The sequence below is a fragment of the Arachis hypogaea genome, chromosome 13, assembly GCF_003086295.3.
Source record: "Arachis hypogaea cultivar Tifrunner chromosome 13, arahy.Tifrunner.gnm2.J5K5, whole genome shotgun sequence".
NCBI lineage: Eukaryota > Viridiplantae > Streptophyta > Magnoliopsida > Fabales > Fabaceae > Arachis > Arachis hypogaea.
The window spans coordinates 105796851-105824483 of NC_092048.1; the positions used below are offsets into that span (position 1 = coordinate 105796851).

Below are 27633 nucleotides of genomic sequence, written 5' to 3' on the forward strand. Positions count from 1 at the left end.
AAATCATATTGACTTGCTGAGTCAATATTTTATTCTGAGCCAATATGGCATTCAGAGTATCAACCTCAAGAACTCCCTTCTTCATAGGCGTCCCATTATTCACAGGATTCCTTTCAGAAGTGTACATGAACTGGTTATTAGCAACCATGTCAATCAGTTCTTGAGCTTCTGCAGGCGTTTTCTTTAGGTGAATGGATCCACCTGCAGAAGTGTCCAGTAACATCTTTGATAGCTCAGATAAACCATCATAGAATATATCCAGGATGGTCCATTCTGAAAGCATGTCAGAAGGACACTTTTTGGTCAACTGTTTGTATCTTTCCCAAGCTTCATAGAGAGATTCACCTTCTTTCTGTCTGAAGGTTTGAACATCAGCTCTAAGCTTGCTCAGCTTTTGAGGAGGAAAGTACTTGGCTAAGAAAGCCGTGACCAGCTTATCCCAAGAGTTCAGGCTGTCTTTAGGTTGAGAATCCAACCATAATCTAGCTCTGTCTCTTACAGCAAAAGGGAAAAGCATGAGCCTGTAGACTTCAGGATCTACTCCATTAGTCTTAACAGTATCACATATCTGCAAGAATTCAGTTAAGAACTGAAAAGGATCTTCAGATGGAAGTCCATGAAACTTGCAGTTCTGCTGCATCAGAGAAACTAATTGAGGTTTCAGCTCAAAGTTGTTTGCTCCAATGGCAGGAATGGAGATGCTTCTTCCATGTAAATTGGAATTAGGTGCAGTAAAGTCACCAAGCATCCTCCTTGCATTATTATTATTTTTGGCTGCCATCTCCTCTGCCTGTTCGAAAATTTCTGAAAGGTTATCTCTGGATTGTTGTATTTTAGCTTCTCTTAATTTTCTCTTCAGAGTCCTTTCAGGTTCTGGATCTGCTTCCACAAGAATGTTCTTATCCTTGATCCTGCTCATAATACAAGGAAGAATGGCCAGAAAAATGATAATAATAATAGAGATCCTCTATACCACAGTATAGGGATCCCTTTGTGAGTGGAAGAGAAGGGGGAGACAAAGAATGTGATGTAAAGGAAGAAATGCAACTGTACGAATGGAAGAGATGTGAGATGAGATGTTAGGATATGAATGAATAAATAGAATGAGATGGGAGAGAAGGAGGGAATTTTCGAAATTTATTTTTGAAAAGGAGTTAGTGATTTTTGAAAATAGTTTTTGAAAAAGTTTAGTATTTTTTCGAAATTTTTTTTGAATTCAAAAATAAAAAATAAAAATAATTAGTTAATTAAAAAGAAATTTTTGAAAAAGAGGGAAGATATTTTCGAAAATTGAGAGAGAGAGAGTTAGTTAGGTGGTTTTGAAAAAGTTAAGGAACAAACAAAAAGTTAGTTAGTTAGTTGAAACAGATTTTGAAAAGATAAGAAGTTAGGAGGTTAGAGAAGATATTTTGAAAAGATATTTTTGAAAAAGATAAGATAAGAAGATATTTTTGAAAAGATATGATAGAAATTAGTTTTTGAAAAAGATTTGATTTTTAAAATCACAGTTAATGACTTGATTCATAAGAAATCACAAGATATGATTCTAGAACTTAAAGTTTGAAACTTTCTTAACAAGCAAGTAACAAACTTCAAATTTTTGAATCAAAACATTAATTGTTATTGTTATTTTCGAAAATATGGTATAAAAATAAGAAAAAGATTTTTGAAAAATATTTTTGGAATTTTCGAAAATAACTAAGAATTTTGAAAAAGATTTGATTTTTGAAAAAGGTTTTGAAAAAGATAAGATTTTCAAATTGAAAATTTGATTTGACTCATGAGAAACAATTTGATTTTTAAAATTTTTGAAAAAGTCAATCCAAATTTTCGAATTTGATGAGAGAAAAAGGGAAAGATATTTTTTTTTTATTTTTGAAATTTTTATGATGCAAGAGAAAAACACTTAAAAGATGCAATGCATGAAATTTTTAGATCAAAACATGTGATGCATGCAAGAATGCTATGAATGTCAAGATGAACACCAAGAACACTTTGAATGTCATGATGAACATCAAGAACATATTTTTGAAAAATTTTTAATGCAAAGAAAACATGCAAGACACCAAACTTAGAATTCTTTAATGCTTAGACACTAAGAATTCAAGAATGTATATGAAAAACATGAAAAGACACAAAACAAAAAATCATCAAGATCAAACAAGAATACTTACCAAGAACAACTTGAAGATCATGAAGAACACTATGAATGCATGATATTTTCGAAAAAATGCAAGATGCATATGCAAGTGACACCAAACTTATAATGTGACTCAAGACTCAAACAAGAAACAGAAAATATTCTTGATTTTTATGATTTTCTAATTTTTTTTTGGATTTTTATTTATATTTTTCGAAAATTTAAAAGGAAAAATAAGGATTCCAAAATTTTTAATATGAATTCCAGGAATCTTGCCATGTTAGTCTAAAGCTTCAGTCCAGGAATTAGACATGGCTCACTAGCCAGCCAAGCTTTCAATGAAAGCTCCAGTCCAAAACACTAGACATGGCCAATGGCCAGCCAAGCTTCAGCAGGTAGATCAGGAACAGTAGCAGGTGGATTAGCTCCAACTAGCTTGCTCTTGATAACAAATTGCAAGCCTCAGTCCAAAAGAATTTAGACATGGCTTTACAGCCAGCCAGGCTGCAACATATAATTACATGGGCTGGAGTGATTAGTTGAATACCAATCCCAAAGTAGTTTGGGTATGGCTTTACAGCCAGATATGATTCAACATATTCCATGAAACACTAGAATTCATTCTTAAAAATTTTGAAGCCATAGAATAATTTATTTTTGAAAATATATATTTTTTTTTAGTAAAATTTTTTTTTTCGAAAACAAGTGAGGAATTTTTGAAAGGTTTTTGAAAAATTTTTTTGAAAAGAAAACAAAAAGAAAATTACCTAATTTGAGCAACAAGATGAACCGTTAGTTGTCCAAACTCAAACAATCCCCGGCAACGGCGCCAAAAACTTGGTGCACGAAATTGTGATGTCCAGGCTCAAACAATCCCCGGCAACGTGAGCAACTTGGTGCTCTGATCTCAATACATAATTGTCACAACTTCGATACAACTAACCAGCAAGTGCACTGGGTCGTCCAAGTAATACCTTACGTGAGTAAGGGTCGAATCCCACGGAGATTGTTGGTATGAAGCAAGCTATGGTCACCTTGTAAATCTCAGTCAGGCAGATATAAAGTGATAATGGTGTTTTTGAATTTAATATAATAACATAGGGATAGAAATACTTATGTAATTCATTGGTAGGAATTTCAGATAAGCGAATGGAGATGCTTTTCGTTCCTCTGAACCTCTGCTTTCCTGCTATCTTCATCAATCAGTCTTACTCCTTTCCATGGCTGGATGTATGCAAGGGCATCACCGTTGTCAGTGGCTACATCCCCTCCTCTCAGTGAAAGATATGCTCACATGCTCTGTCACAGCACGGCCATTCATCTGTCGGTTCTCGATCATGCTGGAATAGGATTCACCCTCCTTTTGCGTCTGTCACTAACGCCCAGCACTCGCGAGTTTGAAGCTCGTCACAGTCATTCAATCATTGAATCCTACTCAGAATACCACAGACAAGGTTTAGACCTTCCGGATTCTCTTGAATGCCGCCATCATTCTAGCTTACGCCACGAAGATTCTGGTTAGGAGATCTAAGAGATATTCACTCTAGCTTAATTCATGTAGAACAGAAGTGTTTGTCAGGCACGCGTTCATAAGTGGGAAGGATGATGAGCGTCACACATAATCATCACCTTCATCACGTTCTTGGGTGCGAATGGATATCTTAGAAGCGAAATAAGAAGAATTGAATAGAAAACAGTAGTACTTTGCATTAATCTTTGAGGAACAGCAGAGCTCCACACCTTAATCTATGGAGTGTAGAAACTCTACCGTTGAAAATACATAAGTGAAGGTCCAGGCATGGCCGAGATGGCCAGCCCCTATGGTCTAAGAACAATGCGTTCAAAGATGAACAATGGAATAAAACTGAGACCAAAGATGTCAAATACAATAGTAAAAGGTCCTATTTATAATAAACTAGCTACTAGGGTTTACATGAGTAAGTATTTGATGTATAAATCCACTTCCGGGGCCCACTTGGTGTGTGTTTGGGCTGAGCTTAAGTGTTGCACGTGCAGAGGCCATTTGAGGAGTTGAACGCCAGTTTTTGTGCCAGTTTGGGCGTTCAACTCTGGTTTTGGATCCTTTTCTGGCGCTGGACGCCAGATTTGGGCAGAAGGCTGGCGTTGAACGCCAGTTTACGTCGTCAATTCTTGGCCAAAGGATAGACTATTATATATTGCTGGAAAGCCCTGGATGTCTACTTTCCAAAGCAATTGGAAGCGCGCCATTTCGAGTTCTGTGGCTCCAGAAAATCCACTTTGAGTGCAGGGAGGTCAGAATCCAACAGCATCAGCAGTCCTTCTTCAACCTCTGAATCAGATTTTTGCTCAAGTCCCTCAATTTCAGCCAGAAAATACCTGAAATCACAGAAAAACACACAAACTCATAGTAAAGTCCAGAAATGTGAATTTAACATAAAAACTAATGAAAACATCCCTAAAAGTAACTAGATCCTACTAAAAACAATGCCAAAAAGCGTATAAATTATCCGCTCATCACATGCCAATGTTGCATCACTAACGAAAGCGTTGGCACACAAACGCTGGGTCACACGTATGCGTCGGCGATGCGTACACGTGACATGAAGAACGTTGGTGACCAACGCCAGTGGCAACGCCCAAAATGGCTTATGCATGCAACGTTTGTGTCACCGTTAGTGCAAACCAACGCCAGTACCAATTTTTATTCCAAATGGCACCCATGCAAGTAATAAACGTTAGCGAGCTAACGTCCTTGTCAACGTCACAAAGAGTCACTCCTAACTGCTTCAATCAAGGCCAAAAACCCACATCCAAGTACTTGAAGACCCATTTTTGAAGATGAGAAGAAGAGTATAAATAGAAGAGCCTCGGAGTTTGAAAAGTAGGCTGGAGGATTAGAGACTCCAGAGCTCTCTTGTATCCTGGGGGATTAAAAACCCCAGAGAGCGTAGCATAGTTTAGATATACTTTTCTTTTATTCAATTTTTATATTTCAGCTTGTTTTCAGTTTAATTCCTTTTATGCAATTTCAATATCATACACTTCTTCTTCTTTGCAGTTTTACTTTCTAGCTTGTATTCAATTTGATTTACTTTTATGCAATTTAAATTTCTTGCACTTAATCTTAGAGCGATGATTAGCTAAACCCCAATCATTAGGGGGAGGAGCTCTATTGTAATTCACATGATTGAATGAAATTCTTCTTCTTCTCAATCCGCTTATTGTAGCTGAAGGATATCTTCTATATTGATTGTGATTCACTCACTCTGGAAGGGGATTTGAATCTATTGAATGCCTATGTGAGCCTCGGAAGGGGAATCATAGGCATTAGAATTGAAGCTCTATGCTTCATAATTCTCTTGACCAACACCATTCGGGAGGAATTGAGGTCTTGAGGATTAGTGTGGCTTATGGATGAGAGACATGCACTTAACCTCTTCTCATGACAATTAGATCAAGGAATTGGCAATATTGATTGTGATTAGAAAAATTGGGTTGCCAAGGAATCGGGACTCAATTAATTCCAATCCGCCATAGATCTACTTCATATGATTGAGAATGGTGTTGAAACCCATTGATTCATGATGGATTATGATATCTCCAATCCCTAATGAATCTTTCTCTTTGTTGTTCTTCACTTTAGTTGCCCTTGAGTTCACTTTAATTGCTTTGATTTACTACATCCTTTAATACCCAGCACCCAAAGCCCTTTACATTTCACGCAATCTACTTTCCATTGCTATTTACATTTGTGCCTTTAGTTTCTTGCCATTTAAGCTTCCGTTCTTTAGTTTCTTGCCATTTACGTTTTCGCAATTTACATTTTGCAGATTTACTTTCCGCACTTCAATTCTCATGCAATTTACATTCTTCTAGTTCAAATTCACCAAACTTCTTTCAATATTCACTTGACTAAACATATCACCTTACTAAAGTTGCTTGATCCATCAATCTCTGTGGGATCGACCTCACTCTCGTGAGTTTTAATACTTGATGCAACTCGGTATACTTGCCGGTAGTTTGTGCGGATACGTTTTCCATCTCATCAAGTTTTTAGCGCCGTTGTCAGTGATTGATTAAGATTGATGATGATTAAGTAGGTGATAAGTCTCGATTAAGCATTTTTTCTTTTGTTTTCTTTTAAGCATATTAACTGTTTGACACATTGTGTCACCTAACTCTCTAACCACATTCTAGCACTAGAATGTCCATTTTTCATTTGGTTTGTTTGTGATTGTGAAAGTCATGGAGGATGAGGTGCAAGAGGAAGGAGTGGCTAACAACAATGCCCAACCTACTAGGAGGGTGTTGACCTCTTACACCATCCCTAATCCTAGACACTATGGAAGCAACATCCTCACCCCAAATGTTCATGCAAACGACTTCGAGTTGAAGCCTTAACTCATCACTTTGGTGTAGAACAATTGCTCTTATGGAGGAGGCCCCCTTGAAGATCCCAATCAACATATGTCTGTTTTCTTGAGGATTTGTAAAACTGTCAAGACAAATATGGTGCATCCTGACATCTACAAGTTACTTCTATTTCTATTCTCCTTGAGGGGCAATGCTTCCCAATGGCTGGAAAGCTTTCCCAAGGAGAGCATTAACAATTGGGATGACTTGGTGAGCAAATTCTTAGCCAATTTTTACCCATCTCAGGGGATCATTAAGCTGAAAACAGAGGTGCAAACCTTCACACAAATGGAGGCAGAGTCACTCTATGAGGCATGGGAGAGATACAAGGCCTTGATAAGGAGATGTCCACCAGAGATGTTCAGTGAATGGGTGAAACTTCAAAACTTCTATGAAGGTCTTTCTCTAAAGGCAAGAAAAGCATTAGACTACTCCACGAAAGGTTCACTCCAGAAGATGAAAACTACTCAAGAAGCACAAGACCTCATTGATATGGTAGCCAACAATCAATATTTCTACTCTTCTGAGAGGCACCACAACAGAACTCCAAAGAAGGGAGTGACGGAACTTGAAGGAGTAAATGCAATCCTAGCCCAGAACAAACAGATGCACCAACAAATTAAGCAACAAATGGAGATTATGGCCAAGCGAATTGATGGACTGCAACTTGCTGCAGTGAGCACACAAGGCCAATCTTAAGTCTTACATGGATGGGATCAATCTAAAGAAGGTTTTGAGGCACTCAACTATGAGCAACAAGGCCCTGACCAGGTGCAATATGTGAACAACACCTCAAGTTTGTTCCAACATGACTTTCCATGGTGATGCATACGATCCACCTTGGAGGAATCAGTCCAACTTGAGGTGGGGTGACAACTAGAATCAAGGACAGAGGAACTTTAATTCCAACAGCTTTGGTAACACAAACAATCACAACCACCACCATACTAACAACAACCAATACACAAAATCACAAAACACATACCTCCAACCCCATAACACTTCACAATTTCCCTAAAACAACTTCTCCACACCATAATTTAACTCACAAAACACCTCCCCCAATGTCTCAAATAACTTCCATCAGCAACCATCACATCCCATGCAACCACAGCCACATTAAAACTCTCAAAGGATCTCTAACTTAGAGATGATGATGGAGAAACTCATAAAAGCTCAAGAGATGGCCAGACAAGATAAAGAAACTGCAAGAAAAGATCAAGCCCTCACAGGCAAAAATCAAGAGGCATCAATCCAAAATCTTGAAAGGCACATGGGACAAATGGCTAAACAAATTGAAGAGATGGGTGAGAAGTGAGCAAATGCATTCCTTAGTGCCACTGAAGACAACCCAAGGGAAAAAGGAAAAGCTACAAAATGGGAGGAATGCAAAGCAATGACATTGAGAAGTGGGAAGACTATGGGAAAAGAAGCCATCATTTATGAAGAGCACAACAGATAAGTTTCAAAAGATGAGATAGAGGAGAGAAGTGAAGAGGATCAGAAAACCAAAGATTCACAAGTCTCAAAGGGAGACAAGAACATCCTTGAACCACAGCCACAAGAGAAGAAGGAAGATGTGAAGCCATATGTCCCCAAACTTCCATATCTTCAAAGGTTCAAGGAAGATAACAAGGAGAAGCAGTACTCCAAATTTTAGGAGATATTCAAGACACTCCACATCAATATTCCTTTCATAGAAGCACTTGAACAAATGCCACTATATACCAAGTTTATGAAGGAAGTGTTGAAAAAGAAAAGGCCCTTGAAAGAAGGACAAATTGTTGAGATGACAATGGAGTGTAGTGCTATGTTCCAAAGAGGTCTACCAGTGAAGAAAGATGATCCTGGGAGCTTTCATATCCCTTGCACCATAGGGAATATAACAATCGAGAAATCATTCTGTGATCTTGGTGCAAGCATAAACTTGATTCCTCTATCTCTCATGAGAAAACTCCAAATTCTTGAACTGAAATCCACTCGGATAGCTCTCCAAATGGCTGACAAATCCATTAAGCAAGCACTTGGAGTTGTGGAGAATGTGCTGGTAAAAGTGGAAAAATTTTTTTTCCTGCTGACTTTGTCATCTTAGACATGGAGAAGGACTCTGACAATCCCATCATTCTGGGGAGGCCCTTCTTAGCTACGGGCAGAGTATTAATAGATGTCGAAACAAGGGAATTATTGTTAAGAGTGCATGATGAACACCTAGTGTTTCATATCTTCAAGACCCTGCATGAGCCCACTCAAGAAGAGGAATGCATGAAGGTTAATGCCAGAAATCCAAACTTGAAGGAAGCACCCAATGAGCTAAAGCTTCTAAACCCATGCTTGAAAGGCGGAGAAGAGGTAGAAATGGTGTAACAAGTCAAAGAAGTCAAGAAGGAATTACAACCAAAGCCTCCATATGAGACCCCCAGCAAGAAGCCTCCAGACATTGAGACCCTAAAGCATAAATCATCCCCTAAAAAAGAGAAGAAGAAGATGCCAAGAGGGTGGAGAAACAAAAAGATCCCCACTGAAGGCTTCTTACCAGGGGACAAAGTGATGTTAAACTACCAACCAATGAAGGTGTCTCCACACTTGTCTGAATACTATACTGTGAACCAGATCCTTTCACTTGAATACCAAGAGATCATCAAAGAGGATACCGAAAGGAAGTTCACAGTAAGAGGGAAAAAGTTGAGGCACTATGATTTCCAGCCTCTATAATCAAGGGACAAGATGTCAAGCTAGTGATGTTAAAGAAGCGCTTATTGGGAGGCAACCCAACCAGAGGCAACTCTCTCTCTTTTTCTAGTTGTTTCAATAAAAGAGTTAAGTAGACTTCTCTGTATTGCGAGGAGCTATGTTTGGTGTTGCACACCAAAGTAAATCAAGGGTGAATGTGTAATTCTAAGTTTGGTGTTCCACTACATATTTTATTAAGAACACATTGCAACCCTCAGCATGACTAGTCACTAACTCCGAATAATCAGAGAAACTACTTAACATCTATTTAATTTCTAGTCATAATTTGTTTTCTTAATAAAAGCACTTGATGTTTCCTGCATGAATTTAGTCTGTTGCATATAGAAGTAGGCAAGGAACTAAGTTTGGTGTTCACACACCAACTTAAGTTCAGAGAATCACAAGTATACATGCATGCTAACCATTTCTCAAGTGCTTGGGAACAAGCAACTTCTAATATCTTTGTAGGAAGTCAATCAATATCTTGGAAGGACCATGCACTATCATCCAAGGAGACAAAGAAGAATGCAAAAGTTGTGGATGATGATGACAAGGAGGAAGTAAGAAGACACCAAGAGGTTGTATTGTTACTTAACTATTTTTAGTTTGAAATGCTTTAATTGGATGTATGATTGTACCCTGTTTCCATGATCATTTGCATCCTGTTTTTCTTTCTTTCATGTCATTTTAGCTTGCTAGTCTAAGTGCTTATTCCATGCCATCTTGCTTTAATTGTATGTTTTGTTCCCTTTGCTTTAATAAAAGAAAATGTTGAGAAACATATAAGTAAAAGGATCATTTTGATAGAAGATAGAATAAGGTTATGTAGTGGTATGTGCTTGTTCATTAGTTGATTCATGAACAAGGCTAGAGGTTAGCATGACTTTGAGATATAAACTTGAGTTACATTCTATGAGACTTGACAAATGAAAGAGGTCCATAATAAAAGAAAGAAAATGCAATAGAAAGAAACAAAAAGAAATAAACAAGGCTGGGTACCAATGGCTTGAGATTTTGGATATATGCCTGTGATGCTCTTGTACAAAGATAAGCTTGGACAACTAGGTTCTAAGAGGTGCTTCATGACCTCGAAACTTGGGTTAATTAATCCGGGATTGCCAACTGAAAGTCCACCATCAAGAGCTACTTTGAGACAAAGCATTTAGTAACCCAAAGAGGTGCTGAGCACCAATGTCCAAAGAATAAAACAAGCTAAATGCCTATGATGTGTATGTGCTAAGGAGAAGCTTGAGCAAGTAAGTCCTTAGGGGTGTCTCAACACCAAGCATCTTGAACCAACTGGGGCGGGAATGCTGGCTCAAAGCTTACTATAAAAAACTGCCTTAACACATAGCATTTAGCCTCAGTGGTGCACGAAATTGTGATCTCAGGCAACAGCGCTAGAAACTCTGTACGTACGTCTTAATAAATCGTTTTTCATTCACAACTTCGATATAACTAACCAGCAAGTGCACTGGGTCGTCCAAGTAATAAACCTTACGTGAGTAAGGGTCGATCCCACGGAGATTGTTGGTATGAAGCAAGCTATGGTCACCTTGTAAATCTCAGTCAGGCGGATAATAATTGATTATGGAGTTTTCGAAAATAATACTTATTAAACAGAAAATAAAGATAGAAATAATTATGTATATCACTGGTGAGAATTTCAGATAAAGGTATAGAGATGCTTTCGTCCCTCTAAACTTCTGCTTTCCTGCTGTCTTCATCCAATCAATCCTACTCCTTTCTATGGCTGGCTTTATGTAAGGACATCACCATTGTCAATGGCTACTTTTGATCTTCTCTGGAAAATTGTCCGATGCGCTGTCACTGCATGGCTAATCGTCTGGAGGCATCACCGTTGTCAATGGCTGCATCCCATCCTCTTGTGAAAATGGTCCAAATGCTCTGTCAAAGCACGGCTAATCATCTGAGGTTCTCGATCATATTGGAATCGGATTCACCTTCCTTTTGCGTCTGTCACTACGCCTAGCACTCGCGAGTTTGAAGTTCGTCACAGTCATTCAATCCCAGAGTCCTACTCGGAATACCACAGACAAGGTTTAGACTTTCCCGACTCTCATGAATGCCGCCATCAATCTAGCTTATACCACGAAGATTCTGATTAAGAGATCCAAGAGATACTCATTCAATCTAAGGTAGAACGGAAGTGGTTGTCAGGCACGTGTTCATAGGGAATGATGATGATTGTCACGTTCATCACATTCAGGTTGAAGTGCGAATGAATATCTTAGAAGTGGAATAAGTTGAATTGAATAGAAAAACAGTAGTACTTTGCATTAATCTTTGAGGAACAACAGAGCTCCACACTTTAATCTATGGAGTGTAGAAACTCTACCGTTCAAAATACATAAGTGAAAGGTTCAGGTATGGCCGAATGGCCAGCCCCCAAAACCTGATCAATAGATCAAAAATATAATCCAAAGACGATCCGAAGATGTCTAATACAATAGTAAAAAGTCCTATTTATAATAAACTAGCTACTAGGGTTTACAGAAGTAAGTAATTGATGCATAAATCCACTTCCAGGGCCCACTTGGTGTGTGCTTGGGCTGAGCTTGAATGTTACACGTGCAGAGGCTCTTTCTGGAGTTGAACGCCAGGTTGTAACGTGTTTCTGGTGTTCAACTCTGGTTTGTGACTTGTTTCTGGCGTTTAACTCCAGATAGCAGCGTAGAACTGGCGTTCAACGCCCTTTTACGTCATCTAAACTCAGCTAAAGTATGGACTATTATATATTGCTGGAAAGCCCTGGATGTCTACTTTCCAACGCAATTGGAAGCGCACCCTTTTGAGTTCGGTAGCTCCAGAAATTCTACTTTGGGTGCAGGGAGGTCAGAATCCAACAGCATCAGTAGTCCTTCTTCAACCTCTGAATCTGATTTTTGCTCAAGTCCCTCAATTTTAGCCAGAAAATACCTGAAATCACAGAAAAACACACAAACTCATAGTAAAGTCGAGAAATGTGAATTTAACATAAAAACTAATGAAAACATCCCTAAAAGTAACTAGATTCTACTAAAAACATACTAAAAATAATGCCAAAAAGCGTATAAATTATCCGCTCATTACTCAGCTAAACAATAAGTCTCAATCAAAAGAAAGAGAGCAAGAAAAGCTCAAACTAAGGACCAAATCATAACAAGTCTCATTTTTTCGTGTAATCAAAGTAAGTATCCAAAGGAGTGTCACTACCTTAGTGATAAACCCCAATTTTGTGGTTTATCTTGTGCTTATTTCGGGGGATTTTATCACCTTTTTCCACATTTATTCAATGAAATAGCATGGTTTTATAATTCTCCCATAATTTGTGCTTAAGTATAAAAACATGCTTTTTAGGCCCTAAATTGGTCATTTTAATTCACTTTAATTCCATTCGATGCCTTGATGTGTTTGTTGAGTGATTTCAGGTTCATAAGGCAAGTATTGGATAGAAGAAGTGAGAGAAAAGCATGCAAAGTGGAGAATGCATGAGGAAACAAGGATTGGGAGTACATCAATGGACGCGCACGCACCACAGACGCACGCGCATGGAAGTGATGTTGCATGGCGACGCGTACGCGTACATGTCGCGTACGTGTGGATAGGAAATTGCCAAGTGACGCGTACGCGTCAAGCACGCGTGCGCGTCGATGTTCGCACGTGACTCACATAAAGTAAAATTGCTGGGGGTGATTTCTGAGCTGTCCAGGCCCAAATCCAACTCGTTTCTGAGGGTATTTGTTGCAGAATTGAAGATTGAGCAAGGGGGTGATGTGTCGGAATGTCGTGATGGTATAGAATTTTCTCAAATGAATGAATTCTCGTTGTTAGTATAGTTCTACACCAACAAACAATCCTCCCAATCAAAAATTGAGTTGTCACAAGTACAAACCCCAATAAGAATTAACCGAAGTATTTAGACTCCGGGTCATCTCACAAGGGATTGCAATGAAGTGTCAATTATTGGCTATGAAGGGGCAAAGGGGTTTGGTTGATAAAAGGGCAATAATATAAATGACAAGAAGAGTAAAGAGAGCAATAAAAGAAGCAATTAATAAAGAAAGATATTCATGGCAAGGTGTGAGATCATAGGCCTTCTATCCTAGTCATGAATCATAACAATACTTAACAAGAATTTATCTTATTTCGTCATCCCCAATGTTGGAAGAAGATGTAAGTTATATTCCATTAGAGAAAGTCAAACAAGACTAGTTAATCTCAAGTCAAAAATCCTAATCAACTCACTAATTGGATTAGCAAGAGATTAGAGTCATTGAGAATGATATTAGCTAACAACTCTAGATCGCCAATCTAAATTGGGTACTAATGACTCAAGATTGCCCAATTACTCTTTCCAAGCTAAGAATGCTCAAAATCTACTCTAAAGCCCAACCAAGCATTTTGTCAAACACTTGGAAGGCATCAAAGGAAAGCATAGTAAAAATGCAAGAATAATAAATCTACCAATTACCAATTGCAAGGAAAGTAAATCAACAACTCAAATCATCAATGAAAAGAACATCAAACATTAGATTTCATTCAATGTAAACAAATTCCAACATGAGCATTCATAAACATAAAAGAGACATAAAAGTAAAATTGGCAAGAGAACTAAGAAGAATAGAGTAGTAGAAACAAGAAATTATGAAGGAACCAAGATAAAATTGAGTAATTAATTCAAGATTCAAGAGAAATTATCCTAAACCTAACCTAATTCTAGAGAGAAGAGGGAGCTTCTCTCTCTAGAAAACTAACTAAAGGCTCATGTTGACTAACTAATTGCTCCCCCTTGCTTGGACTTTAATTCTGCATGAAATACACTCAGAAACAAGCTGGACTTGGGCCTGGGCAGCTCAGAAATCACCCCCAGCGTTTTGCCTTTAAGTGGGTCACGTGTGAGTATCGGCGCATACGCTCCATGTGCGCGTGCGCGTCGATTGGCTGTTTCTTCATCCGCGCGTACGCGTCATGTACGCGTGCGTGTCTCTATGCGAAAACACTTCTGCACGCGCGTGCCTAGTACGCGTGCGCGTCTCTATGCGAAGCCATTTCTGCGCACGCGCGCCTAGTACGCGTGCGGGCCCATCGATGCATTTCCAATTCTTGTTTCCTCATGCATTCTCCACTTTGTATGCTTTTCTCCTCATTTCTTCTATCCAATACTTGCCTCATGAACCTGATATCACTCAACAAACACATCAAGACTTCGAATGGAATTAAATTGAGTTAAAATCACCAATTTAAGGCCTAAAAAGCATGTTTTTTACAACTAAGCACAATTCAAGGGAGAATTGCAAAACCATGCTATTTCATTGAATAAATGTGGGAAAAAGTGATAAAATCCCCTAAAATAAGCACAAGATAAACCACAAAATCGGGGTTTATCAAATCTCCCCACACTTAAACTAAGCATGTCCTCATGCTAAAATGAAGAAAGAAGCAAAGGGGTATTGATGGGGGCGGAAATTGGCGAGTTAAGAATGATTATAAAATATGCGTTGCAAGTATAGTTCTCAACCAACCAGAAATCCGCTTATCAATTTAGAAGGGTGTCACAGAAATTAAAATTAAAATACTGGGAGTATGAATCCCAGGTCGCCTCCCAACGAGTTGCAGAAAAGTGTGTTATTTTATTAATCAGATGTTTTCAAAAAGGTCTGAGTTGAATGGGAGAAAATTAAATTAGAGAATTTATATAAATTTAAATAAAAGCTGGTGCACAAAGTTGTGATCCCCGACAACGGCGCCAAAAACATGGTGCACACGTCTTAATAAATCGTGTTTCATTCACAACTTCGATACAACTAACCAGCAAGTGCACTGGGTCGTCCAAGTAATTAACCTTACGTGAGTAAGGGTCGATCCCATGGAGATTGTTGGTATAAAGCAAGCTATGGTCACCTTGTAAATCTCAGTTAGGCGGATATAAAATAGTTATGGAGTTTTCGAACATAAATGATAAATAGATAGAAAATAAGGATAGAAACACTTATGTATATCATTGGTGAGAATTTCAGATAAGTGTATAGAAATTCTTTCGTTCCTCTGAACCTCTGCTTTCCTGCTGTCTTCATCCAATCAGTCTTACTCCTTTCCATGGCTGGCTTTATGTAATGACATCACCGTTGTCAATGGCTACTTTTGATCCTCTCTGGAAAATGGTTCGATGCGCTGTCACTGCATGGCTAATCGTCTGGAGGCATCACCCTTGTCAATGGCTGCATCCCATCCTCTTTTGAAAATGGTCCAAATGCTCTGTCACAGCACGGCTAATCATCTGAGGTTCTCGATCATATTGGAATAGGATTCACTCTCCTTTTGCGTCTGTCACTACGCCCAGCACTCGCGAGTTTGAAGTTCGTCACAGTCATTCAATCCCAGAGTCCTACTCAGAATACCACAGACAAGGTTTAGACTTTCCGGACTCTCATGAATGCCGCCATCAATCTAGCTTATACCACGAAGATTCTGATTAAGAGATCCAAGAGATACTCATTCAATCTAAGGTAGAACGGAAGTGGTTGTCAGGCACGCGTTCATAGGGAATGATGATGATTGTCACGTTCATCACATTTAGGTTGAAGTGCGAATGAATATCTTAGAAGTGGAATAAGTTGAATTGAATAGAAAAACAGTAGTACTTTGCATTAATCTTTGAGGAACAGCAGAGCTCCACACCTTAATCTATGGAGTGTAGAAACTCTACCGTAGAAAATACATAAGTGAAAGGTCCAGGCATGGCCGAATGGCCAGCCCCCAAAACGTGATCAATAGATCAAAAATATAATCCAAAGACGATCCGAAGATGTCTAATACAATAGTAAAAAGTCCTATTTATAATAAACTAGCTACTAGGGTTTATAGAAGTAAGTAATTGATGCATAAATCCACTTCCAGGGCCCACTTGGTGTGTGCTTGGGCTGAGCTTGAATGTTACACGTGCAGAGGCTCTTTCTGGAGTTGAACGCCAGGTTGTAATGTGTTTCTGGCGTTCAACTCTGGTTTGTGACTTGTTTCTGGCGTTTAACTCCAGACAGCAGCGTAGAACTGGCGTTCAACGCCCTTTTACGTCATCTAAACAAGGACAAAGTATGGACTATTATACATTGCTAGAAAGCTCTGGATGTCTACTTTCCAAAGCAATTGGAAGCGCGCCCTTCTGAGTTCTGTAGCTCCAGATTTTCCACTTTGAGTGCAGGGAGGTCAGAATCCAACAGCATCAGCAGTCCTTCTTCAACCTCTGAATCTGATTTTTGCTCAAGTCCCTCAATTTCAGCCAGAAAATACCTGAAATCACAGAAAAACACACAAACTCATAGTAAAGTCCAAAAATGTGAATTTAACATAAAAACTAATGAAAACATCCCTAAAAGTAACTAGATCCTACTAAAAACATACTAAAAACAATGCCAAAAAGCGTATAAATTATCCGCTCATCACAACACCAAACTTAAATTGTTGCTTGTCCCCAAGCAACTGAAAATCAAATAGGATAAAAAGAAGAGAATATACTATAAATTCCAAACTATCAATGAAACATAGCTCCAATTAAATGAGCGGGACTTATAGCTTTTTGCCTCTTGAATAGTTTTGGCATCTCACTTTATCCATTGAAGTTCAGAATGATTGGCATCTATAGGAACTCAGAGTTCAGATAGTGTTATTGACTCTCCTAGTTCAGTATGATGATTCTTGAACACAGCTATTTTATGAGTCTTGGCCGTGGCCCTAAGCACTTTGTTTTCCAGTATTACCACCGGATACATAAATGCCACAGACACATAATTGGGTGAACCTTTTCAGATTGTGACTCAGCTTTGCTAAAGTCCCCAATTAGAGGTGTCCAGGGTTCTTAAGCACACTCTTTTTTTGCTTTGGACCTTGACTTGAACCGCTCAGTCTCAAGTTTTCACTTGACACCTTCACGCCACAAGCAAATGGTTAGGGACAGCTTGGTTTAGCCACTTAGGCCAGGATTTTATTCCTTTAGGCCCTCCTATCCACTGATGCTAAAAGCCTTGGGATCCTTTTTATTACCCTTGCCTTTTGGTTTTAAGGGCTATTGGCTTTTTGCTCTTGCCTCTTGGTTTTAAGAGCTTTTGGCTTTTTCTGCTTGCTTTTTCTTTTTCTTTCTATTTTTTTTCGCTATTTTTTTTTTCTGCAAGCTTTGTTCTTTGCTGCTTTTTCTTGCTTCAAGAATCATTTTTATGATTTTTCAGATTATCAAATAACATGTCTCCTTGTCATCATTCTTTTAAGAGCCAACATATTTAACATTCTAAAACACCAACTTCAAAAGACATATGCACTGTTCAAGCATTCATTCAGAAAACAAGAAGCATTGTCACCACATCAATATAATTAAACTAAGTTCAAGGATAAATTCGAAACTGATGTACTTCTTGTTCTTTTGAATTAAGACATTTTTCATTTAAGAGAGGTGATGGATTCATAGGACATTCATAACTTTAAGGCATAGTTACTAAATACTAATGATCATGTAATGAAGACACAAACATAGATAAGCACTTAACATGGAAAACGAAAAACAGAAAATAAGAACAAGGAATGAGTCCACCTTAGTGATGGTGGCGTTTTCTTCTTGAGGAACCAATGATGTCCTTGAGCTCTTCTATGTCTCTTCCTTGTTTTTTGTTGCTCCTCCCTCATTGCCTTTTGATCTTCTCTAATTTCATGAAGGATGATGGAGTGCTCTTGATGTTCCACCCTTAATTGTCCCATGTTGGAGCTTAATTCTCTTAGGGAGGTATTGATTTGCTCCCAATAGTTTTGTGGAGGAAAATGCTTTTGAGGCATCTTTGGGATCTCATGGTGATGAGCTTCATGCGTCTCTTGAGATCCATGAATGGGCTCTCTTGCTTGCTCCATCCTTTTCTTAGTGATGGGCTTCTCTTCCTCAATGGGAATGTCTCCTTCTATGAAAGCTCCAGCTGAGTAACATAGATGGCAAATAAGATGAGAAAAAGCTAGCCTTGCCCCAGGAGAGGGCTTTTCGGCTATTTTGTAGAGTTCAAGGGAGATGACTTCATGAACTTCTACTTCCTCTCCAATCATGATGCTAAGAATCATGATGGCCCGATCTACAGTAACTTCAGATCGGTTGCTAGTGGGGATGATGGAGCGTTGGATGAACTCCAACCATCCTCTAGCCATAGGCTTGAGGTCCAGTCTTCTTAATTGAACCGGATTGCCTTTGGAGTCAATCTTCCATTGAGCTCCTTCCACACATATGTCCATGAGGACTTGGTCTAACCTTTGATTAAAGTTGACCCTTCTAGTGTAGGGGCGTGCATCTCCTTGCATCATAGGCAAGTTAAACGCCAATCTTACATTCTCCGAACTAAAATCTAAGTATTTCCCCCGAACCATTGTAATATAATGCTTTGGGTTTGGGTTCTTACTTTGATCATGGTTCTTAGTGATCCATGCATTGGCATAGAACTCTTGAACCATTAGGATGCCGACTTGTTGGATGGGGTTTGTTAGAACTTCCCAACATCTTCTTTGGATTTCATGTTGGATCTCCGGATACTCATTCTTCTTGAGCTTGAAAGGGACCTCGGGGATCACCTTCTTCTTGGCCACAACATCATAGAAGTGGTCTTGATGAGCTTTGGAGATGAATCTTTCCATCTCCCATGACTCGGAGGTGGAAGCTTTTGCCTTCCCTTTCCCTTTTCTAGAGGATTCTCCGGTCTTGGGTGCCATCAATGGTAATGGAAAAACAAAAATCTTATGCTTTTACCACACCAAACTTAGAATATTGCTCGTCCTCGAGCAAGAGAAGAAAGAATAAATGAAGAAGAAGAAGAAAATATGGAGGAGAGGGGGGAGGGGTGTATTCGGCCAAGAAGAGAAGAGAGGGTTGTGTTGTATGAAAATGAGGAAGAATGGAGGGCTATATATAGGGAAGGGAGGGGGGGTAAGGTTCGGCCATAAGGGTGGGTTTTGGGTGGTAAATTAATTTTGAATTTTGAAGGTAGGTGGAGTTTATGAGGTAGGTTTATGGGGAAGAGTGGATGGATGTGAGTGGTGAAGTGGTAATAGGGAAGAGAGATTGAGGTGATTGGTGAAGAGTTTTGGGGAAGAGTGTTTATGGGATTATGTGAAAGAGGGATGAGAAGAAGTGAGTGGAGGTAGGTGGGGATCCTGTGGGGTCCACAGATCCTGAGGTGTTCAAGGATTTACAATCTTGCACCGAATTGGGCATGCAAAATGCCCTTGCACACAACTCTGGGCGTTCAGCGCCAGATTGGTGCTTGTTCTGGGCGTTGAACGCCCACTTGTTGCCCATTTCTGGCGTTGAATGCCAGAACCATGCTTGTTCTGGGCGTTCAGCGCCAGCTCTTCTCCAGGGTGCAATTCTGGCGTTCAAACGCCCAGATGCTGCCCATTTTGGGTGTTCAGCGCCAGAACCATGCTCTGTTCTGGCGTTGAACGCCAGCCAGATGCTTCTTGCTGGCGTTTAAACGCCAGTAAGGTCTTCCTCCAGGGTGTGATTTTTCTTCTGCTGTTTTTGATTCCGTTTTCAATTTTTATATTTATTTTGTGACTCCACATGATCATGAACCTAATAAAACATGAAAGAACAAGAAAAATAAAAATTAGATAAAAATTGGGTTGCCTCCCAACAAGCGCTTCTTTAATGTCAATAGCTTGACAGTGGGCTCTCATGGAGCCTCACAGATGTTCAGAGCATTGTTGAGACTTCCCAACACCAAACTTAGAGTTTGGATATGGGAGTTCAACACCAAACTTAGAGTTTGGTTGTGGCCTCCCAACACCAAACTTAGAGTTTGACTGTGGGGGCTCTGGTTGACTCTGTTTTGAGAGAAGCTTATTGTGCTTCCTCTCCATGTTTACAGAAGGATGACATCGAGTTTTAAACACAAGGGAGTCCTCATTCAATTGAAGGACTAGTTCACCTCTGTCAACATCAATCACAGCTCTTGCTGTGGCTAGGAAGGGTCTTCCAAGGATGATGGATTCATCATCATCCTCCCCAGTATCTAGGACTATGAAATCAGCAGGGATGTAAAGGCCTTCAACCTTTACTAACACGTCCTCTACTTGTCCATAAGCCTGTTTTCTTGAATTGTCTGCCATCTGTAATGAGATTTTAGCAGCTTGCACCCCAAAGATTCCCAGTTTCTCTATTACAGAGAGGGGCATGAGGTTTATCCCTGACCCAAGGTCACATAGAGCCATCTCAAAGGTCATGGTGCCTATGGTACAAGGTATTAAGAACTTTCCAGGATCCTGTTTCTTCTGAGGCAATGTCAGTTGATCCAGATCACTCAGTTCATTAGTGAACAAGGAAGGTTCATCTTCCCAAGTCTCAATACCAAATAATTTGGCATTCAGCTTCATGATTGCACCAAGAAACTTGGCAGCTTGCTCTTCAGTAACATCCTCATTCTCTTCAGAAGAGGAATACTCATCAGAGCTCTTGAATGGTATAAGGAGGTTTAATGGAATTTCTATGGTCTCTAGATGAGCCTCAGATTCCTTTGGTTCCTCAGAGGGAAGCTCCTTATTGATCACTGGACGTCCTAGGAGGTCTTCCTCCTTGGGATTCACGTCCTCTCCCTCCCTTACAGGTTCGGCCATGGTGGTTATGTCAATGGCCTTGCACTCTCCTTTTGGATTTTCTTCTGTATTGCTTGGGAGAGTACTAGGAGGGATTTCAATGATCCTTTTACTCAGCTGGCCCACTTGTGCTTCCAAATTTCTAATGGAAGACCTTGTTTCGTTCATGAAACTTACAGTGGCCTTGGACAGATCAGAGACTAAGTTTGCTAAATTAGAGGTATTTTGTCCAGAGTTCTCTGTCTGTTGCTGAGTGGATGATGGAAAAGGCTTGCTATTGCTAAACCTGTTTCTTCCACCATTATTAAAGCCTTGTTGAGGCTTTTGTTGATCCTTCCATGAGAAATTTGGATGATTTCTCCATGATGAGTTATAGGTGTTTCCATAAGGTTCACCTAAGTAATTTACCTCTGCTATTGCTGGGTTCTCAGGATTATAGGCCTCTTCTTCAGAAGGCGCCTCTTGAGTACTGTTGGATGCAGCTTGCATTCCATTCAGACTCTGAGAAATCATATTGACTTGCTGAGTCAATATTTTGTTCTGAGCCAATATGGCATTCAGAGTATCAATTTCAAGAACTCCCTTCTTCATAGGCGTCCCATTACTCACAGGATTCCTCTCAGAAGTGTACATGAACTGGTTATTAGCAACCATGTCAATGAGTTCTTGGGCTTCTGCAAGCGTTTTTTTTAGGTGAATGGATCCACCTGCAGAAGTATCCAATGACATCTTAGCTAATTCAGATAGACCATCATAGAATATATCCAGGATGGTCCATTCTGAAAGCATGTCAAAAGGACACTTTTTGGTCAGTTGCTTGTATCTCTCCCAAGCTTCATAGAGGGATTCACCTTCTTTCTGTCTGAAGGTTTGAACATCCACTCTAAGCTTGCTCAGCTTTTGAGGAGGAAAGAACTTGGCTAAGAAAGCCTTGACCAGCTTATCCCAAGAGTTCAGGCTATCCTTAGGTTGAGAGTCCAACCATACTCTAGCTCTGTCTCTTACAGCAAAAGGAAAAAACATGAGCCTGTAGACTTCATGATCTACTCCATTAGTCTTAACAGTATCACATATCTGCAAAAATTCAGTTAAGAACTGAAAAGGATCTTCAGATGGAAGTCCATGAAACTTGCAGTTCTGCTGCATCAGAGAAACTAGCTAAGGTTTCAGCTCAAAATTGTTTGCTCCAATGGTAGGGATGGAGATGCTTCTTCCATGTAAATTGGAATTAGGTGCAGCAAAGTCACCAAGCATCCTCCTTGCATTATTATTATTTTCGGCTGCCATCTCCTCTTCCTGTTCGAAAATTTCTGAAAGGTGCTTGCTGGATTGTTGTAATTTAGCTTCTCTTAGTTTCCTCTTCAGAGTCCTTTCAGGTTCTGGATCTGCTTCAACAAGAATATTCTTGTCCTTGCTCCTGCTCATATGAAAAAGAGGGACAGAAAAATAATAATAATAGGGGTCCTTTTTACCACAGTATAGAAGTCCCTGTGTGAGTAGAAGAAAAGAAGAAGAAAAAATTCGAACACAGAGAGAGAGAGGGATTCGGATTTTTTGGTGACTGAGGAAGAGATGTTAGTAAGTAAATAAATAAATAAAATAGAAGGAGATGAGAGAGAGAATTTTCGAAAATTATTTTTGAAAAAGAGTTAGTGATTTTCGAAAATTGTTTTTGAAAAAGGTTAGTAATTTTTGAAAATTAAAATCGAAAATTAAAAAGAATTTTTGAAAAAGAGAGAGATATTTTCAAAAATTAGAGAGAGAGAGAGAGTTAGTTAGGTAGTTTTGAAAAAGATAAGAAACAAACAAAAGTTAGTTAGTTAGTTAAAACAAATTTGAAAATCAATTTTGAAAAGATAAGAAGATAAGAAGCGAGAAAGGATATTTTAAAATCAAATTTTGAAAAAGATATGATAAGAAGATATTTTTTAAAAGATATGATTGAAATTAGTTTTGAAAAAAATTTGATTTTTAAAATCACAATTAATGACTTGATTCACAAGAAATCACAAAATATGATTCTAGAACTCAAAGTTTTAATCTTTCTTAACAAGCAAGTAACAAACTTGAAATTTTTGAATCAAAACATTAATTGATGATGTTATTTTCGAAAATTATGTGATAAAGATAAGAAAAAGATTTTTGAAAAATATTTTTAAAATTTTCGAAAATAATTAAGAAAAATGAAAAAGATTTGATTTTTGAAAAAGATTTTGATAAAATAAGATTTTTAAATTGAAAATTTGATTTGACTCATAAAAACAATTGAATTTTAAAAATTTTTGAAAAAGTCAACTCAAATTTTCGAATTTGATGAGAGAAAAAGGGAAGGATATATATTTTTTTTATTTTTGAATTTTTTTATGAAGAGAGATAAAAAAAAATTAAAACATCATTTTCATGTTTTTCTCTTTTCTTTTTGGATCAAAACAAGGAATGCATGCAAGAACACTATGAATATTAAGATGAACACCAAGAACACTTTGAAGATCATGATGAACATCAAGAACATATTTTTGAAAAAAATTTTTAATGCAAAGAAAACATGCAAGACACCAAACTTAGAAATCTTTCATGTTTAGACACTATGGATGCAAAAATGCACATGTAAAACAAGAAAGGATGCAAAACAAGAAAACATCAAGATCAAACAAGAAGACTTACCAAGAACAACTTGAAGATCATGAAGAACACCATGAATGCATGAATTTTTCGAAAATTTTATGCAAACTTTAAAACATGCAATTGACACCAAACTTGAAATTGACTCAAGACTCAAACAAGAAACACAAAATATTTTTGATTTTTTTGATTTTATAATTTTTTTTTTGTAATTTTTTTTTCGAAAATTATTTGTGAAAAAGAAAAATAAGGATTCTAAAATTTTTAATATGAATTCCAGGAATCTTGCAAACTTAGTCTAAAGCTCCAATCTGAGGGTTAGACATGGCTTAATAGCCAGCCAAGCTTTAGAAGATACAAATCAGGCATACAACAACTGATACTTCATCCAACTTCATATACTGATAAGAGGAAGCCTCAGTCTAAAAGAATTAGACATGGCTTTACAGCCAGCCAGGCTTCAATATACTTCATGAAACTCTAGATTTCATTCTTAAAAATTCTGAAGAAATTTATATTTTTGAAAACATTTATTTTAAAATTTTTCGAAAACAAAGGAGAATTTTTTTTGGAAAATTTTTTTTTGAAAAAAAATTTTAGAAAACAAAACAAAAAGAAAATTACCTAATCTGAGCAACAAGATGAACCGTCAGTTGTCCAAATTGTCAAAACTCGAACAATCCCCGGTAACGGCGCCAAAAACTTGGTGCACGAAATTGTGATCTCAGGCAACGGCGCTAGAAAGTCTGTACGCACGTCTTAATAAATCGTTTTTCATTCACAACTTCGATACAACTAACCAGCAAGTGCACTGGGTCGTCCAAGTAATAAACCTTACGTGAGTAAGGGTCGATCCCACGGAGATTGTTGGTATGAAGCAAGCTATGGTCACCTTGTAAATCTCAGTCAGGCGGATAATAATTGATTATAGAGTTTTCGAAAATAATACTTATTAAACAGAAAATAAAGATAGAAATACTTATGTATATCACTGGTGAGAATTTCAGATAAAGGTATAGAGATGCTTTCGTCCCTCTAAACTTCTGCTTTCCTGCTGTCTTCATCCAATCAATCCTACTCCTTTCTATGGCTGGCTTTATGTAAGGACATCACTATTGTCAATGGCTACTTTTGATCCTCTCTGGAAAATGGTCCGATGCGCTGTCACTGCATGGCTAATCGTCTGGAGGCATCACCGTTGTCAATGGCTGCATCCCATCCTCTTGTGAAAATGGTCCAAATGCTCTGTCACAGCACGACTAATCATCTGAGGTTCTCGATCATACTGGAATAGGATTCACCCTCCTTTTGCGTCTGTCACTATGCCCAGCACTCGCGAGTTTGAAGTTCGTCACAGTCATTCAATCCCAGAGTCCTACTCGGAATACCACAGACAAGGTTTAGACTTTCCGGACTCTCATGAATGCCGCCATCAATCTAGCTTATACCACGAAGATTCTGATTAAGAGATCCAAGAGATACTCATTCAATCTAAGGTGGAACGGAAGTGGTTGTCAGGCACGCGTTCGTGGGGGAATGATGATGATTGTCACGTTCATCACATTCAGGTTGAAGTGTGGTATGCGAAATTGCTACTCAGGTTGTGAATTGTTGTTCGAAATTGATTCCCTGGCAATGGCACCAAAAACGGATGCACAGGACCATGGTCTAAACATATCTTCACAACTTCGCATAACTAACCAGCAAGTGCACTGGGTCGTCCAAGTAATACCTTACGTGAGTAAGGGTCGAATCCCACGGAGATTGTTGGTATGAAGCAAGCTATGGTCACCTTGTAAATCGCAGTCAGGCGGATATAAAACAGTAATGGGTTTTCGAAAATAATAAATAAAAGAAGGGATAGAAATACTTATGTAAATCATTGGTGAGAGTTTCAGATAAGCGAATAGAGATGCTTTCGTTCCTTTGAACCTCTGCTTTCCTGCTATCTTCATCCAATTAGTCTTACTCCTTTCCATGGCTGGCTTTATGTGATACATCACCATTGTCAATGGCTACTTTCGGCCTTCTCTCGGGAAAATGATCCAAATGCCCTGTCACGGCACGGCTAATCGTCTGGAGGCATCACCCTTGTCAATGGCTTCATCTTATCCTCTCAGTGAAAATGGTCAACGCACCCTGTCACGGCACGGCTATTCATCTGTCGGTTCTCGATCATGCTGGAATAGGATTTACTATCCTTTTGCGTCTGTCACTAACGCCCCGCAATCGTGAGTTTGAAGCTCGTCACAGTCATTCATTCATTGAATCCTACTCGGAATACCACAGACAAGGTTTAGACCTTCCGGATTCTCTTGAATGCCGCCATCATTCTAGCTTACGCCACGAAGATTCTGGTTAGGAGATCTAAGAGATACTCATTCAGTCGAAGGTAGAACGGAAGTGGTTATCAGGCACGCGTTCATAGGGAATGATGATGATTGTCACGTTCATCACATTCAGATTGAAGTACGAATGAATATCTTAGAAGCGAAACAAGATGAATTGAATAGAAAACAGTAGTACTTTGCATTAATCTTTGAGGAACAGCAGAGCTCCACACCTTAATCTATGGAGTGCAGAAACTCTACCGTTAAAAATACATAAGTGAAAGTCTAGGCATGGCCGAGAGGCCAGCCCTCAAATGTGATCTAAGATAGCATACAACTGATCAAAGATATCTAATACAATAGTAAAAGGTCCTATTTATAATAAACTAGCTACTAGGGTTTACATGAGTAAGTAATTGATGCATAAATTCACTTCCGGGGCCCACTTGGTGTGTGCTTGGGCTGAGCTTTAACTTTCCACGTGCAGAGGCCAATTGTGGACTTGAACGCCAGGTTTTGATCCATTTCTGGCGTTCAACTCTGGTTTTGGATCCTTTTCTGGCGCTGGACGCCAGAATTGGGCAGAGAGCTGGCGTTGAACGCCAGTTTGCGTCGTCTATTCTTGGCCAAAGTATGGACTATTATATATTGTTGGAAAGCCCTGGATGTCTACTTTCCAACACAATTGGAAGCGCGCCATTTTGACTTCTGTAGCTCCAGAAAATCCATTTTGAGTGCAGGGAGGTCAGAATCCAACAGCATCAGCAGTCCTTCTTCTACCTCTGAATCTGATTTTTGCTCAAGTCCCTCAATTTTAGCCAGAAAAAACCTGAAATCACAGAAAAACACACAAACTCATAGTATAGTCCAGAAATGTGAATTTAACATAAAAACTAATGAAAACATCCCTAAAAGTAACTAGATCCTACTAAAAACATACTAAAAATAATGCCAAAAAGCGTATAAATTATCCGCTCATCAAAGTGCGAATGAATATCTTAGAAGCGGAATAATTTGAATTAAATAGAAAAACAGTAGTACTTTGCATTAATCTTTGAGGAACAGCAGAGCTCCACACCTTAATCTATGGAGTGTAGAAACTCTACCGTTAAAAATACATAAGTGAAAGGTCCAGGCATGGCCGAGAGGCTAGCCCCCAAAACGTGATCACAGGATCAAAAATACAATCCAGGATGTCAAATACAATAGTAAAAGGTCCTATTTATACTAAACTAGTTACTAGGGTTTACAGAAGTAAGTAATTGATGCATAAATCCACTTCTGGGGCCCACTTGGTGTGTGCTTAGGCTGAGCTTGAATTTTACACGTGCAGAGGCTCTTTCTGGAGTTGAACGCTAGGTTGTAACGTATTTCTGGCGTTCAACTCTGGTTTGTGACTTGTTTCTGGCGTTTCACTCCAGACAGCAGCGTAGAACTGGGGTTCAACGCCCTTTTACGTCGTCTAAACTCGGCCAAAGTATGGACTATTATATATTGCTGGAAAGCTCTGGATGTCTACTTTCCAACGCAATTATAAGCGCGCCATTGTGAGTTTTGTAGCTCCAGAAAATCCACTTTGAGTGCAGGGAGGTCAGAATCCAACAGCATTAGCAGTCCTTCTTCAACCTCTGAATCTGATTTTTGCTCAAGTCCCTCAATTTCAGCCAGAAAATATCTGAAATCACAGAAAAACACACAAAGTCATAGTAAAGTCCAGAAATGTGAATTTAACATAAAAACAAATGAAAATATCCCTAAAAATAATCAGATTCTACTAAAAACATACTAAAAACAATGCCAAAA

The 27633-nt window shown here is 38.8% G+C and overlaps 2 non-coding genes across 2 annotated transcripts; both read left to right on the forward strand.

The window, feature by feature from the left end:
- Positions 1–277: 277 nt before the first annotated feature.
- On the forward strand, positions 278–385 carry LOC112739539 (small nucleolar RNA R71). The gene has a single exon (XR_003170473.1). It is a non-coding gene; the product is annotated as a small nucleolar RNA R71 (small nucleolar RNA).
- Positions 386–21661: 21276 nt separating this feature from the next.
- Positions 21662–21769, forward strand: LOC112738581 (small nucleolar RNA R71). Its single transcript, XR_003169535.1, has one exon. It is a non-coding gene; the product is annotated as a small nucleolar RNA R71 (small nucleolar RNA).
- Positions 21770–27633: the final 5864 nt, after the last annotated feature.